General features: G+C 43.2%; 1 protein-coding gene and 1 long non-coding RNA gene across 4 annotated transcripts in view; both read left to right on the forward strand.

Annotated features, from left to right (window-relative positions):
• Positions 1-13,960, forward strand: part of PALLD (palladin, cytoskeletal associated protein) — a 243,944-nt gene that overhangs the window by 61,123 nt on the left and 168,861 nt on the right. The window lies entirely within an intron of this gene.
• On the forward strand, positions 10,633-11,046 carry LOC307224567. Its single transcript, XR_013842669.1, has 2 exons — positions 10,633-10,937; positions 10,979-11,046. It is a non-coding gene; the product is annotated as an uncharacterized lncRNA (long non-coding RNA).

Genomic DNA, 13,960 nt, shown 5'->3' on the forward strand with positions numbered 1-13,960 from the left:
GGCTTTTTTAGCTGCCGTGCCACACTGTTGGCTCATATCAAGTTTGTGGTCAACCAAGACTCCTAGATCCTTTTCACATGTACTGCTCTCAAGCCAGGTGTCATCTTGTATTTGTGCATCTCATTTTTTTTGCCCAAGTGCAATACTTTACATTTCTCCCTGTTAAAATTCATCTTGTTTGTTTTGGCCCAGTTCTCTAATCTGTCAAGGTGGTTTTGAAGTGTGATCCTGTCCTCTGGGGTGTTAGCCACCCCTCCCAGTTTGGTGTCATCTGCAAATTTGATCAGGATGCCCTTGAGTCCACCATCCAAGTCGTTGATAAAGATGTTGAATAAGACCGGGCCCAAGACAGAACCCTGTGGCACCCCACTAGTCACTCTTTTCCAGGATGAATGCTATGGAATAAACAAACCAGAGGCTAACCTGCCTGAACCAGAATTTGTGGTTTGTTTCTCTCCAAACAAACCAGGAGCAGAATCCAAGGTTTGCTATTTGCTTGCTGCTCATGGTTTATTTGGGGGAAACAAATCTTGAGAGCTGGCTCAGGTGTAATATGAAGCCCGTTTCTGACTTGCTTTCCTTGTTGGTGAGCCCAATCCCCAGGTGACACCCCATAGATTATGATGTGTCAGAACTGTTGATTAAGAACATGACCTTCATATGGTCTCCCCCCACCCAAAAAAAATGTACTGGCTCAAAATGAATATTTTGTAATACAGTGTTACCTTGGAAGCCAAACAGAATCCATTCTGGAAGTCCATTCGACTTCCAAAACGTTTGGGAACCAAGGTGCAGCTTCCAATTGGCTGCAGGAATCTCCTGCAGCCAATCAGAAGCGGCGGAAGTTGCGTCAAATGTTTGAGTTCCAAAGAGTGTTCAGAAACTGGAACAATCATTTCCATCTTATTTAACTAGATTTATAGACTGCTTAATTAAATCTGCCCCCTCCATAAAATAATATAAAATATTAATAAGAACATGCTGATAAAATCAAGAGACTATAAAAACAAGGAGACATAATAAGAATACCAAAATATAGATACAATCAACACAGTTGAAGAACAGATATGCATAATAAAATTACATGTCTAGATAGGCTTGCCTAAAGAAAACAAGTTATTAGCAGGTGTCAAAAGCACTGCCCCACTTTGGCTGTTAATTTCCTCCCCAAGGAGGCAACAGCAGGAGTGGGAGATGAGCCAAGATGGGACTTTGGGCAACGGGAACCACTACACTGTTCATTCACATTAAATAATAGTTTGTTTTAGGGCTGGACGATAACTGGTTTTCAGTATCACGATGTATCACCAGCTAAACATCGTGATATATCGATATATCACAAGATCTGAAATAAGGCAGGAACTACGCAGAGGTGAACAGGACAACATCCTGGCAACTGCTGCTACAGTACTTAGGGGTCTAAAATGGATAAATGACAATATTAATCATCACACACTCAGTTTCATCAGCAGGCAAGCCAAAATGCATTCAAATGAGACTTTTAGTTTTGGGCTTGGCTACCAAATGTTGGTATTCAGAACAATCCAAAGTACGGTGATGAGTCATAGTGAATACAAATAATCTGGGACTGCCAACAAATCTGCTAGGTAGGAGAAATGGCAGCAGCCTGGCGGTGGCAGAATCAACAATGGCAGGGGGAGGCTGAAGCAGCAGCAGCCTGCCTGGCAGCAGTGCCACAATAATCAGCAGCCTGTGAAGCTTCACCACGGCAATGGGTGGCAGTGGCAGAAGCAGCAGTCTGTGAGGCTTTGTCATGGTGGTGGCAGGAGACAGTGGCAGAAGCAGAGGTGGCCTGCAACGCCTCGCTGAGGGGTAGTAGTGTCCAGAGCGGGTAAATGTTGGCAATTCCACCCACCATTGCACTTACTTGGGAGTGCATTCAGAGGTTATGGGGTGGGGTGTTTTGTCTATATGTGATTTTGGCTTTATGCGTTACAGTGGTACCTCGGGTTACAGACGCTTCAGGTTACGGACTCCGCTAACCCAGACATAGTACCTCAGGTTAAGAACTTTGCTTCAGGATGAGAACAGAAATCGCGTGGCAGCAGTGGGAGGCCTGATTAGCTAAAGTGGTACCTCAGGTTAAGAACAGTTTCAGGCTAAGAACGGACCTCTGGAACCAATTAAGTTCTTAATCCGAGGTACCACTGTATCTTCAAAACATATCCCCCCTTAAATTGAGAGACGACTGTATATATTAGCCATAACCATCTTTATGCTGGAAGAGGTGAATACAACAAATTTGACTACAGCCTTCCAACTTACATAATTTTGACCTGGGAAATAATTGCCTATCCCATAACAACACATTTTGAGCCCAAAATGCTTATTTGGTTCACATTTTGGTGCTGTGGTATATTTGGTTGTGTTTTAGAACCCTCTGCTTTTTACATGTCTAATGACACATAGCAAATTAGACACAGAAAGCAAATTAAGTCTAAATTTCTAAGCAATTAATTACATTTGCAAATCATGTTACTAGATGCTCTTCTGAAATCATCTCTCCCACCACATTAGCACCAGAAATAGATGGTTTGTTTCAACTGCTTTCGAAGGGTTACTGTTGCATGGTAATCTTCTTGAATGGCATTTTTAAGATTTTTGTTGTTGCTGTTTCCAATAATGAAAGCCAATTTATCCCACAAGAGGGTGGAACAGGCAGCCTGGTGAAACTCATTCTTCACTTCACAGCTATCTAAACACCCAACATGAACTTGTTCTGTAGAAAAACTGATTCATGGATACAGGAGGCCAATTGCAACTGAACCGTGTATTGAGACCTCTGTGGTACAGTCAGCAATCTCTACCAGGTGATCTCTAGGGAGGATTTTCCCCTGGCTGACCTAGTCTATGGGATCTCTGCCAAAACGTATCTTATCTGGAAATCGTTCTCAAAGTCACTGCATGTGTTCAAAATTGCTTTCTCAAATGTGGAATGTTATAGGTACACATAAACATGAGTTTTAGTTCAAAATAATAATAATAAATATATTCCCAAGCGTTACATTAGACTTCCACAAACAATTTCCTAGATGTTTCTGTTTTACAAGCGTAGTAGCTGTGTGGTAATAACTGACTTCTCCTGGATGTCATCTTGTTTAGTTTCCTGCTGCCAGACTTAAATGTTCTCACATTGCTGAACCTTTATTGGTAAGATAATAAAAGTGTGTATCTTGTGTCTAAGGCTACATCCACATCTTGAAAGTGCACCCAATGCCTAAGGCCACATTGGCACATCTCGGGGCTGCCTGTCTTGTACACAGAACTGTGGTCCCATCTGCCAGGAGTGCCAGCTTGGCTCCGCAACCTTGGGAGGTGCTGTGGGTGCAATGCAAATTGCATGGCCCTGGCACAGAAATTTGTAGGTGTCCTGCCCCTTCATGGGGAATTTTCTGGGTTCTTGGGCACCCAGGGCCCCAGGGAGTTGGCACCTATGCCATCTGCACTACCCATTTAAAGCAGTATCATTCTACTTTAAATAGTCATGGTTTTCAAGCCATGGATTATGAAGCTGACTTGCTAAGACTAACCAAACAGTTCCGAGTTTGTATAACATGGGAAACTATTGTTAACATTGTGGAAGCTATGGTTGACATAGGAAGCCTCTCCTCAGCTGCAGAAGGGCAAGTCAGTGGAGCGGGAGTACACAAGCCTAGGAAAAAGCTAAGTTGATTCATGTCATGCTAAACTGTGGCCTGAACCATGGCTATACAGAGTCACTGAATTTGAGCTCCTTCTGTTTCCTACTGTGCAAATTAAAGATCTATGCGGATCTCACCACATCTGGAAGGAAGGAAGGAAGGAAGGAAGGAAGGAAGGAAGGAAGGAAGGAAGGAAACACAGTGTATACGCACATTGTGCCATAAAATGTTCATCTGGAAAGACCCTAAGACTATTAGTAAATATCTGTGATGTGATGCAGGTGGCTTCCTTATGCTGTAATTTGGTTAAAAGATCATATCTGGACACAAGTCCTAGATTCTTTCTAAAATCCACGATTTTTCACATCCCATCACAAAAGTAAGGAATAGAATGTAGAAATGCTTGTTTAGAATTTGAAAGTGTTCCCATAAAGGAGATTATTCTAACTTAAAACAATCTCCTCTATGGAAACATTTACCGGTATAATGTTTAGACTCTAACCTAAACTTATTGCATTATACCCACACTTCACTGTGCCTGATCAATTTTGTCTTATTCTTCTGCAAAAGCAAAACAATATTTTTCTATTTGGTTTCAGACAGCATTTCTTTAACTGCGGAAAATTTCAGTTCTGATTGGGGGATTTCTGTTAATTTAGCAGTTAAAGACAGAATAAGAGTAGTCATTCTTTGAATGTTTACATATTCCACACAACAGGACTTCAGAACTTTAAGATAACTATTTAGAATGGAAACCGCATACATTCCGCAGATATTCTCAGCAAGGAATTAACAACACTACAAAATAAATACAGTCCCAGGGTTGTTGTTTTTTCTTCCAAATTTATACAAGTGTGGCTAGAAACATAATTTCAGTATATTGTGGAATCACTCATCAGTTCTTCACAAGGAAGACTATGAAATACTTCAGATCCATAAATGCACATTTCAATTGTTTGACATATATGGGCACTCTTGGGTCTGTTCATGAGCCAAGAGAGAGAGAAAGAGAGAGAACTTTTCATTGAAAACATATGGAACAACTAACATAGAAACCAACAAAATTCTTCCATTTGTTCTCTGGCACTACAGCCTTCAGGGAGATCCAGTTAGAATAATAAAAAGACAAATACTGAGCAACAGCTTTCATTATGTTAATGATCTGAAATACCATAAGTGGGACGTGAGTAAACTCAAGCACAAATAACAAGGGGGATTTTCTTTGCTCTGACCACATTTATTGTGCTTCCCTTCCCAGCCCCAATCAGTGCAAGATTATATGTAACCAAAGATGCTTGGAAACTCAGATTTGACTGGATGGGATAATTGTGGAATAATTCTGAATCATATGGCTGTACCTGAGAGCCTGCAAAAGAAGCACATGCAGCGCATGTCTACTAAGGATTAATATATTTCTATTCTAACCCCTGCAGAAGACTAGCGGGGGTGGGGGACCCCTCCTCTTTTAGCACAGAGGAGCCCGGCTGGCAGGGCAGCATCTCAGCCCCAGAGGCCACTAGTATGCCTGCTGAAAGCTCCATGGGCATAGATCTACACTGACACGTGTTTCCACCTGCAGTAAGGACCACTTTGGGGCATCCAGGAGGCATCCTGTGAGCTGGGCCAGGGATGGTCTTGGATCTGCCAAATCAAAGCTCCTTCGCCCCCCTGGAATGGCCTTGGATTGTAACCTGTACCTATGCCAGCCTTGAGCTTGCACAGTTATTTTCTCTCTCGTGGAAAGGATAGGAAATTGGAAATGGAACCATGCCATAGGAGTTAATGTCTTTTTTAAAAACCCTTCTTCCTTCTGACCAGAGTGAACCATCTCAGATTTGGAAATGGTAAAACTCCCAACCCACTTAGAATTGCTCCATAAATTCCTCTTAAGTTCCAAGGGATGAACTCACTAGTGTTATATTTAGGATTACAGCCACAGTGTTAATTTTGTTAGGATTTTTCTTAATAATTTAATAAAAACTACCCCCACATTTGCTGAGTGACTAAGCTCATCCATGCAGACTATTGCAACTACTTGAAATACATTCATCTATGTTTCCTTGCTTAGCTTTCTTCCTCAATATCCCACTATCAGTATGGTTTATTTCTGGAAGTGTACTCAATCCTTTAGCTGGCTTCTTCATATTGCTGGTTCCTCTTTAAAAGTTTACCCCAAACCATATGGCTTAGCTTAGGCTGCTTTGGTTATTGCATGCCAGCTTTCCTAATCTATAATACACAAGGGAGGATGTGGTGAGCGATATAACTGACCACATTTTTTTTCTTCCTTGATCTAATGGATCAGATACCTGCATCAGCTGGATGTATGAACATCAGAAGACCAATAACAAAGGATACTTTCCTGCTTTGCTCATCATGCATTTCCAATTGATCCCAGTTTTATGGAAATTTTATTCCAATTATTTGAAAGTGTGAACCCATCCAAAAGAGAAATATGTTGTGCAGCTGCACAATGGAGTAAAGGCAGGATTGTTCCAGCTGGGGCAGACAGAGAAGGGCTACTCTGGCAGAAGCAGAAAGACAAGAACAGTCTGAGAGCAGCACCAGGTAGCCTAGCAAGCATCAGGTGCAGCTCTCAACCTGTTCATACGGTATATTGTTGTTGCCAAGGACTGGCCCTACCATTAGAGAGAGTGGGCCACTTCTGATAATCAACTTTGGGTGATATGAAAGGGCCACGAAGTGCTTATTTAATTTATCATTATTGTATTTATCATTATTGCCAGAGGAGAGGTGCAATCTAGTTCTATGGGAGAGGGAGAAAAATGTCTATCTACTTTCTCCACACGAGGCATAATTTTATACACCTCTGTCATGTTCCCCCATACTTCCCTTAAAACAATAACAACAATCCAAAGGTTGTAAGCTTCCTCATAGGGCAGTTTCTCCAGCTCCCTGATTATTTGAGTCACTGTTTTCCACCTCTGCAATGTTTTGAGAACCAACCGTAATTCTTACCAACAAATCTTCAAATTCTTCCCTGTATAGCAGTTGATTCCTCAAACAAACACCCAGGGCTTGAGATGATGCTTGGATTACTGTTTCCTGGTGGGTGAAATGTCATATATAGATGTGTGGTAGTCCCTGAAATCAGCAATGATAAATTGATGCTTTAGTTTATGAATTTAATAACCAAAGGCTTTCTAAGGTGGTTCCCAAACTATGGTATGTGGACCACCAGTGGGCTGCAAGCTTCATTCAGGTGGTCCACTATGGTATGTCCATGTTAAATGTGCTTCTTTCTTACATTGTTTTTTGTTGTACAGTATAAAGGAAAAAAAGAAGCAATGAAAAAGCAATGAAAAATAAGGCAGCATCTAACACAGTGTATTACAATTGCTACAGCTAGGAGAAAAAGCATTAAGTGGTCTACAAAGAACCTCAGCATTTTAAGTGGTATTTGGCAGGAGGGAGGTGGGGAGTTTTGGAATCTCTTTCATAAACTGATTAGGAGTATTTCAGCTTCACCCAACCTAACAACCTCCCACATGTTACTAGATCACAACTCCCATAATTCCAAGCTACACTGGCTAGGCCTTATGGGAGTTCTAGCGGGCACCTGGAGAAGGCTGGACTAGGTCATCATTTGAGTTTATATAAAAATTGCATGCTTTCTGCAAGACTTATTGTATCTTATTTGTATCATTTTGCATCATTGTGGCTGCATTCATATTTTATGGGAGTTTTTTTGTTTCGTTTATTTTAAAAGGGGGGATTCACAGCATCATTTCCATTTATATATGACCTTCAGTTACATATTTTTTTTAGCCACCATGAAAGACCAAGGTTGTGAAAATCAGTTCAGACTCAATGTCCTCCCCTCCCTCCATTTTTGGTGTAGCACAGGGCAGTCAGTATTCTCAAGCATGGCAAATTGTTTCATTCAAGTTATTTCACATGATATTAAAATTTATTCCCCCCCAAATTGTTTCTGACATTTCCCATGGTGTTGCCAAGTAGATATATCTGTTCCTGGTTTAGCTATGCCTGAAAGAATTTTCTTATAAGAAATTGCCATTGGGTACAGGGTACAACGGAAAGTTATAAAATTACCTGCTGTTTTTAATATTTTAAAAAACTTAAGGAATTCAAACTTCATCCGTGAGATCCAACCTAGCTGGCACATAAGCTTTTCCAGTCCTCCCAACAGCTGCTAACCCCACACTAACCAGTTGGTAGGAATCAGAGTTGGGGAAAACACTACAGATCAAACATTGTGAAACAGCTGGATTCCATAAGACTATGTGGCTTTGATCTAGGACCTAGAATCCAGAGGGACCTTGCTGTTGCATGGGGTTTGTCTAGATAGTCCATGAACCCCTTTCCAAAGTTATGGACAGGTCCTTCTAAATGCCTGTCCTTCTGTTGCTGCTGTTAATGTCCCTTTAATTTGGTTGTAGCATCACCCTGGTACCTATCTACCTCCTGTAACACAATGACCCATTGCATCGTTCATTCCCACTTGCCTCCAATGCACCCAGTGTCACTTAATCACTTAACTGAGGGACAGAGAAGCTGTGGCCCTCCAAATGTTGTTGGACTCCAACTCCCAACAGCCTTCCTCAACCAGGTGCCCACAAGATTTTTTGGTCAGAGATGATGGGAGCCAACATTTCCCCATCCCTAGTCTCATCCTTAACGGGTGTCAGGGACTAGCAGGATGCTGATCAGTGTGCGCTGGTAGAAGTGGGGCTGGAGTCCAACTTGGGAGCAGGGGGCAAGGTTCAGTGATTTGTGGGGAACTGTACCAGCCAGGAGGCAAGAGCCAGAGGCTGCAGAAGATTCAGAGCAGGAGGAGGAAGAGGCAGATCAGGCAGGTGAAGGGTCAAGTGCTTCTCCACCCTCTCCTGTACCACTGTCTCCCAGAACCAAGAAAGGAAGGAACCAAGGAAGTTTCCATGCAGGAACAGCCTCCAGCTGTGTGTCTGCAGCCTGTCAGGGGAAGGCACATAAACTGGTGGAGGGGGAGCGGTCCTCTGTTGCTTCAACTGTTCCATAGAGTGTGGACCTGGGAATAGATGCCTAGACACTAAATTGGTAAGCCTAAGTATCCAGAGCTATATAAGGGACTGTAAGTGTTATCTTTGGCAATAAAGAGTTAACTATCTGTTGTGTGCATTCCTTTGGCTAGGAAGTGCCCTTGACAACAGGTGTCTACTACTTACATATTCCTGTTGTGACTCCAGCAAGCCTTATCTGTTCCAACTCTTCATCTTTTATCAGCTGGGGGTCTGGGAGCCCCAATTTAATTTCTACACAACACTCCAGATTTGATACCATGCTCTGTGTAGTAAGCCTATCAGGCAGTGCCTTACTGGTGTTAGAAAAGGCCTAGTAATGGGCACTTTATCAAGAGTATATTCAAACTTGAAGCTGATCCTGCCTAAGGGAGCTCATCTAAGAAAGAATAGTAGACAAACAATGCAATCATTTATTACTACTTTTATTCTTACTTGCTTGACCATGAGCCTCTCGATAAGATCTTATCTCACGAATGACAAAATTATGCCTTTTTATTTGTGCAGATTGCCTTGAAACCAAAGCCATATAACTCTGCAGCTGTGAATGTACTCAAGCAGGACCTTGTATTATTTATGTAGTGTGCTTCGAGTTTGATATGTGTTTAAGTCTGCAGGCTTTGGTATATTCCTGTGTGCTGGTTCCAGCTTTTGAAGGGTGCTTAGGGAAGATAGCAGTGTGGGCCACTTTCTCTGAGAGGAACCCCTCTGCAACACCGTCACTGCTACCCTTTTACTTCTTCTGAGCTCAGTCCTTACAACCACCCAGTGGTGCTGGCCTGAGGCATTTTGCCACTGTAGGCAAAACGCCCCCTCAATGCTCCTCTGTAGATTGGGTCCCGCCCACTCTGTGCCCCTGCCGTTGCCAATATTCTTCTTATCCCGAACCCCTTAACATCAAGTCTGATGAAGAGCTCTATCTGAATTGAAAGGTTGTGCACTATTTGGTGATGTTTTCATTGGTCATAATAAACAACTTCCGGATTTATTTATTTTTCCGAAATACAGTAGATGTGACAATTTAACCAGCACCCACATCTTCTAACTTTAAAAAGGTAAAGGACCCCTGACCATTAGGTCCAGTTGTGACCGACTCTGGGGTTGCGGCACTCATCTCGCTTTATTGGCCAAGGGAGCCGGCGTACAGCTTCTGGGTCATGTGGCCAGCATGACTAAGCCGCTTCTGGCGAACCAGAGCAGCGCACGGAAACACTGTTTTTTAGATTTCAGCTCGGCATTTAATACCATTCTACCACAACGTCTGATGTGTAAACTGGAAGATCTTGGGCTTCCGCTATCACTTTGTGGGTGGATATTGGACTTTCTGTCAGACCGCCCCCAGAGGATTCGGTTGGGCCCTTATACCTCTAATACGCTTCAGACTAACACAGGAACACCACAGGGATGCGTACTTAGTCCGCTCCTTTATATTCTCTACACGTACGATTGTGTCGCTGCTCACCCTAGTAATAGGGTTGTCAAATTTGCAGATGACACAACCGTGATTGGGCTCATCTCTGAAAGGGAGGGTGAAATGGACTATAGAGATGAGGTGGAGCAGCTGACAGAGTGGTGCAGAGCTAACAACTTGCTCATAAATGCAAGGAAGACAAAGGAGCTTGTGGTGGACTTCAGGAGACAGAAGAGCAATGTCCAGCCACTTTTGATTGATGGGGTCTGAGTGGAGAGGGTAACAACGTTCAGATTTTTGGGTATTGAATTACAAGAGGATCTGTCCTGGAGTGTCAACACAAGGGGGCTTGTGAAGAAGGCGCAGCAGAGACTGTACTTTTTGAGAATCCTAAGGAAAAACCATCTTCCGCAGAAACTGCTGCTTGCCTTCTATCACTGTGCCATTGAGAGCGTGCTCACTTATGGCTTATGTGTGTGGTACGGAAGCTGTACTACCCAGGACAGGATGGGTTGTGCAGAGTTGTTAAGGCAGCAGAGAGCATTGTTGGCTGCCCACTTTCCACCTTAGAGCAGATTTATGCCACAAGGTGCCAGAGGAAGGCACTGGACATAGTAAAAGATCCATCGCATCCTGGTCACTGTCTCTTCGAGCTCCTGCCGTCGGGACGGAGATACAGGACGATGAAGACAAGAACGAGCCGTCTCAAAAACAGCTTCTTCTCCAGAGCGATCTCGGCCCTGAATGGGAAACCTGGACTTTGAAAGTCATCTAATCTTCCTTGCTGTATTATACTGTATTGTTTTAATTAGTGTTTTTATAGTTGTTCTGATTTTGAGTGGAGTGCCCTACCTGGGTGGATGAAGCAGCCAAGTAATTTCGTTGTCCCCGAGAGGGGGCAATGACAATAAAGATATTATTATTATTATTATTATTATTATTATTATTATTATTATTACTACTACTACTATTATTATGTTTACCTTCCCGTACCTATTTATCTACTTGCACTTTGATGTGCTTTCAAACTGCTAGGTTGGCAGTGCTTTCAAACTGAGCAATGGGAGCTCACCCCGTCGCGGGGATTCGAACCGCCGACCTTCTGATCGGCAAGTCCTAGGCTCTGTGGTTTAGCCCACAGCGCCACCCACGTCCCTTGTAACTTTATGGACCTCTTTTTTCCACTTAGCTTATTTTGGGTGAGTATGTTCTCTCTGAGAGAATGGCAAAGTGCACCCCAGGATTTGGGCAAATTTCTGCCATAGCTTTCATGCTCAGAATAGGAAAGTGAACATTAAACAGCAGCAAGGAGGAGAAACAGCAGGGTTAGAAAGCTCCAGAGCTCAGCAGTGGGCCCCTCTGAGAAGAAGTGGTCAGGTTCCCAACAATGCCAGCTCCTGACACCATAGAATCATAGAATCATAGAGTTGGAAGAGACCACAAGGGCCATCGAGTCCAACCCCCTGCCAAGCAGGAAACACCATCAGAGCACTCCTGACATATGGTTGTCAAGCCTCTGCTTAAAGACCTCCAAAGAAGGAGACTCCACCACACTCCTTGGCAGCAAATTCCACTGTCGAACAGCTCTTACTGTCAGGAAGTTCTTCCTAATGTTTAGGTGGAATCTTCTTTCTTGTAGTTTGGATCCATTGCTCCGTGTCCGCTTCTCTGGAGCAGCAGAAAACAACCTTTCTCCCTCCTCTATGTGACATCCTTTTATATATTTGAACATGGCTATCATATCACCCCTTAACCTCCTCTTCTCCAGACTAAACATGCCCAGCTCCCTTAGCCGTTCTTCATAAGGCATCGTTTCCAGGCCTTTGACCATTTTGGTTGCCCTCCTCTGGACATGTTCCAGTTTGTCAGTGTCCTTCTTGAACTGTGGTGCCCAGAACTGGACACAGTACTCCAGGTGAGGTCTGACCAGAGCAGAATACAGTGGCACTATTACTTCCCTTGATCTAGATGCAATACTCCTATTGATGCAGCCCAGAATTGCATTGGCTTTTTTAGCTGCCGCGTCACACTGTTGGCTCATGTCAAGTTTGTGGTCAACCAAGACTCCTAGATCCTTTTCACATGTACTGCTCTCAAGCCAGGTGTCACCCATCTTGTATTTGTGCCTCTCATTTTTTTTTGCCCAAGTGCAATACTTTACATTTCTCCCTGTTAAAATTCATCTTGTTTGTTTTGGCCCAGTTCTCTAATCTGTCAAGGTCGTTTTGAAGTGTGATCCTATCCTCTGGGGTGTTAGCCACCCCTCCCAGTTTGGTGTCATCTGCAAATTTGATCAGGATGCCCTTGAGTCCATCATCCAAGTCGTTGATAAAGATGTTGAATAAGACCGGGCCCAAGATAGAACCCTGTGGCACCCCACTAGTCACTCTTCTCCAGGATGAAGAGGAACCATTGATGAGCACCCTTTGGGTTCGGTCAGTCAGCCAGTTACAAATCCACTGAGTGGTAGCATAGTCAAGACCGCATTTTACCAGCTTCTTTACAAGAATATCATGGGGCACCTTGTCAAATGCCTTGCTGAAATCAAGGTAGGCTACATCCACTGCGTTCCCTTCATCTACCAGGCTTGTAATTCTGTCAAAAAATGAGATCAGGTTAGTCTGACACGACTTATTTTTCAGAAATCCATGCTGACTATTGGTGATCACAGTATTCCTTTCTAGGTGCTCACAAACTGTTTGTTTAATGATCTGCTCCAGAATCTTCCCTGGTATTGATGTCAGACTGACTGGGCGCTAATTATTTGGGTCCTCTCTTTTCCCCTTTTTGAAAATAGGGACGACATTTGCCCTCCTCCAGTCTGCCGGGACTTCGCCTGTTCTCCAGGAATTCTCAAAGATGACTGCCAGTGGTTCTGAGATCACATCTGCCAGTTCTTTTAATACTCTTGGATGCAGTTCATCTGGCCCTGGAGACTTGAATACATCTAAACTAGCCAAGTATTCTTGTACTATCTCCTTAGTTATTCTGGGCTGTGTTTCCTCTGCTGAATCATTTGCTCCAAATTCTTCAGGTCGGGCATTGTTTTCTTTATCGGAGAAGACTGAGGCAAAGAAGGCATTGAGGAGTTCAGCCCTTTCTGTGTCCCCTGTTTGCATTTCACCATCTTCTCCTCTGAGTGACCCCACTGTTTCTTTGTTCTTCCTTTTGCTACGAACATACCCATAAAAGCCTTTTTTGTTGCTTTTAACGTCTCTAGCAAGCCTGAGTTCATTCTGTGCTTTAGCTTTTCTGACTTTGTGTCTACACGTGCTGGCTATTTGTTTGAATTCCTCTTTGGTGGTTTCCCCCCTTTTCCATTTTTTGTACACATCCTTTTTTAATCTTAACTCAGTTAAAAGTTCTTTAGATAGCCACCCTGGCTTCTTTAGGCACCTTCCATGTTTCCGTCTCATTGGTATTGCCTGAAGTTGTGCTTTTACTATCTCCCTCTTAACAAACTCCCAGCCATCATGAACTCCCTTTCCTTTTAGTATTACTGTCCATGGGATCTCACCCAGCACTTCCCTAAGTTTTATGAAGTCGGCTTTCTTAAAGTCAAGAAATTGAGTCCTAGTATGCTTGGCTGCTCCTTTCCGCAGTATAGTAAACTTCAGAAGAGCATGATCACTTGCGCCTAATGATCCTTCCACTTCTACCCCACTAACCAGGTCATCAACATTGGTTAGGACCAGATCTAAAATGGCTGTTCCTCTTGTTGCTTCTCCCACTTTCTGGACAATGAAGTTGTCTGCAAGGCCAGTGAGGAATCTGTTTGACCTTATGTTCTTGGCTGAGTTTGACATCCAGCAAATATCCGGGTAATTGAAGTCCCCCATTACTGCTAT

This window comes from Podarcis cretensis (genome assembly GCF_951804945.1).
Source record: "Podarcis cretensis genome assembly, chromosome: 9".
NCBI classification, from domain to species: Eukaryota; Metazoa; Chordata; class Lepidosauria; order Squamata; family Lacertidae; genus Podarcis; species Podarcis cretensis.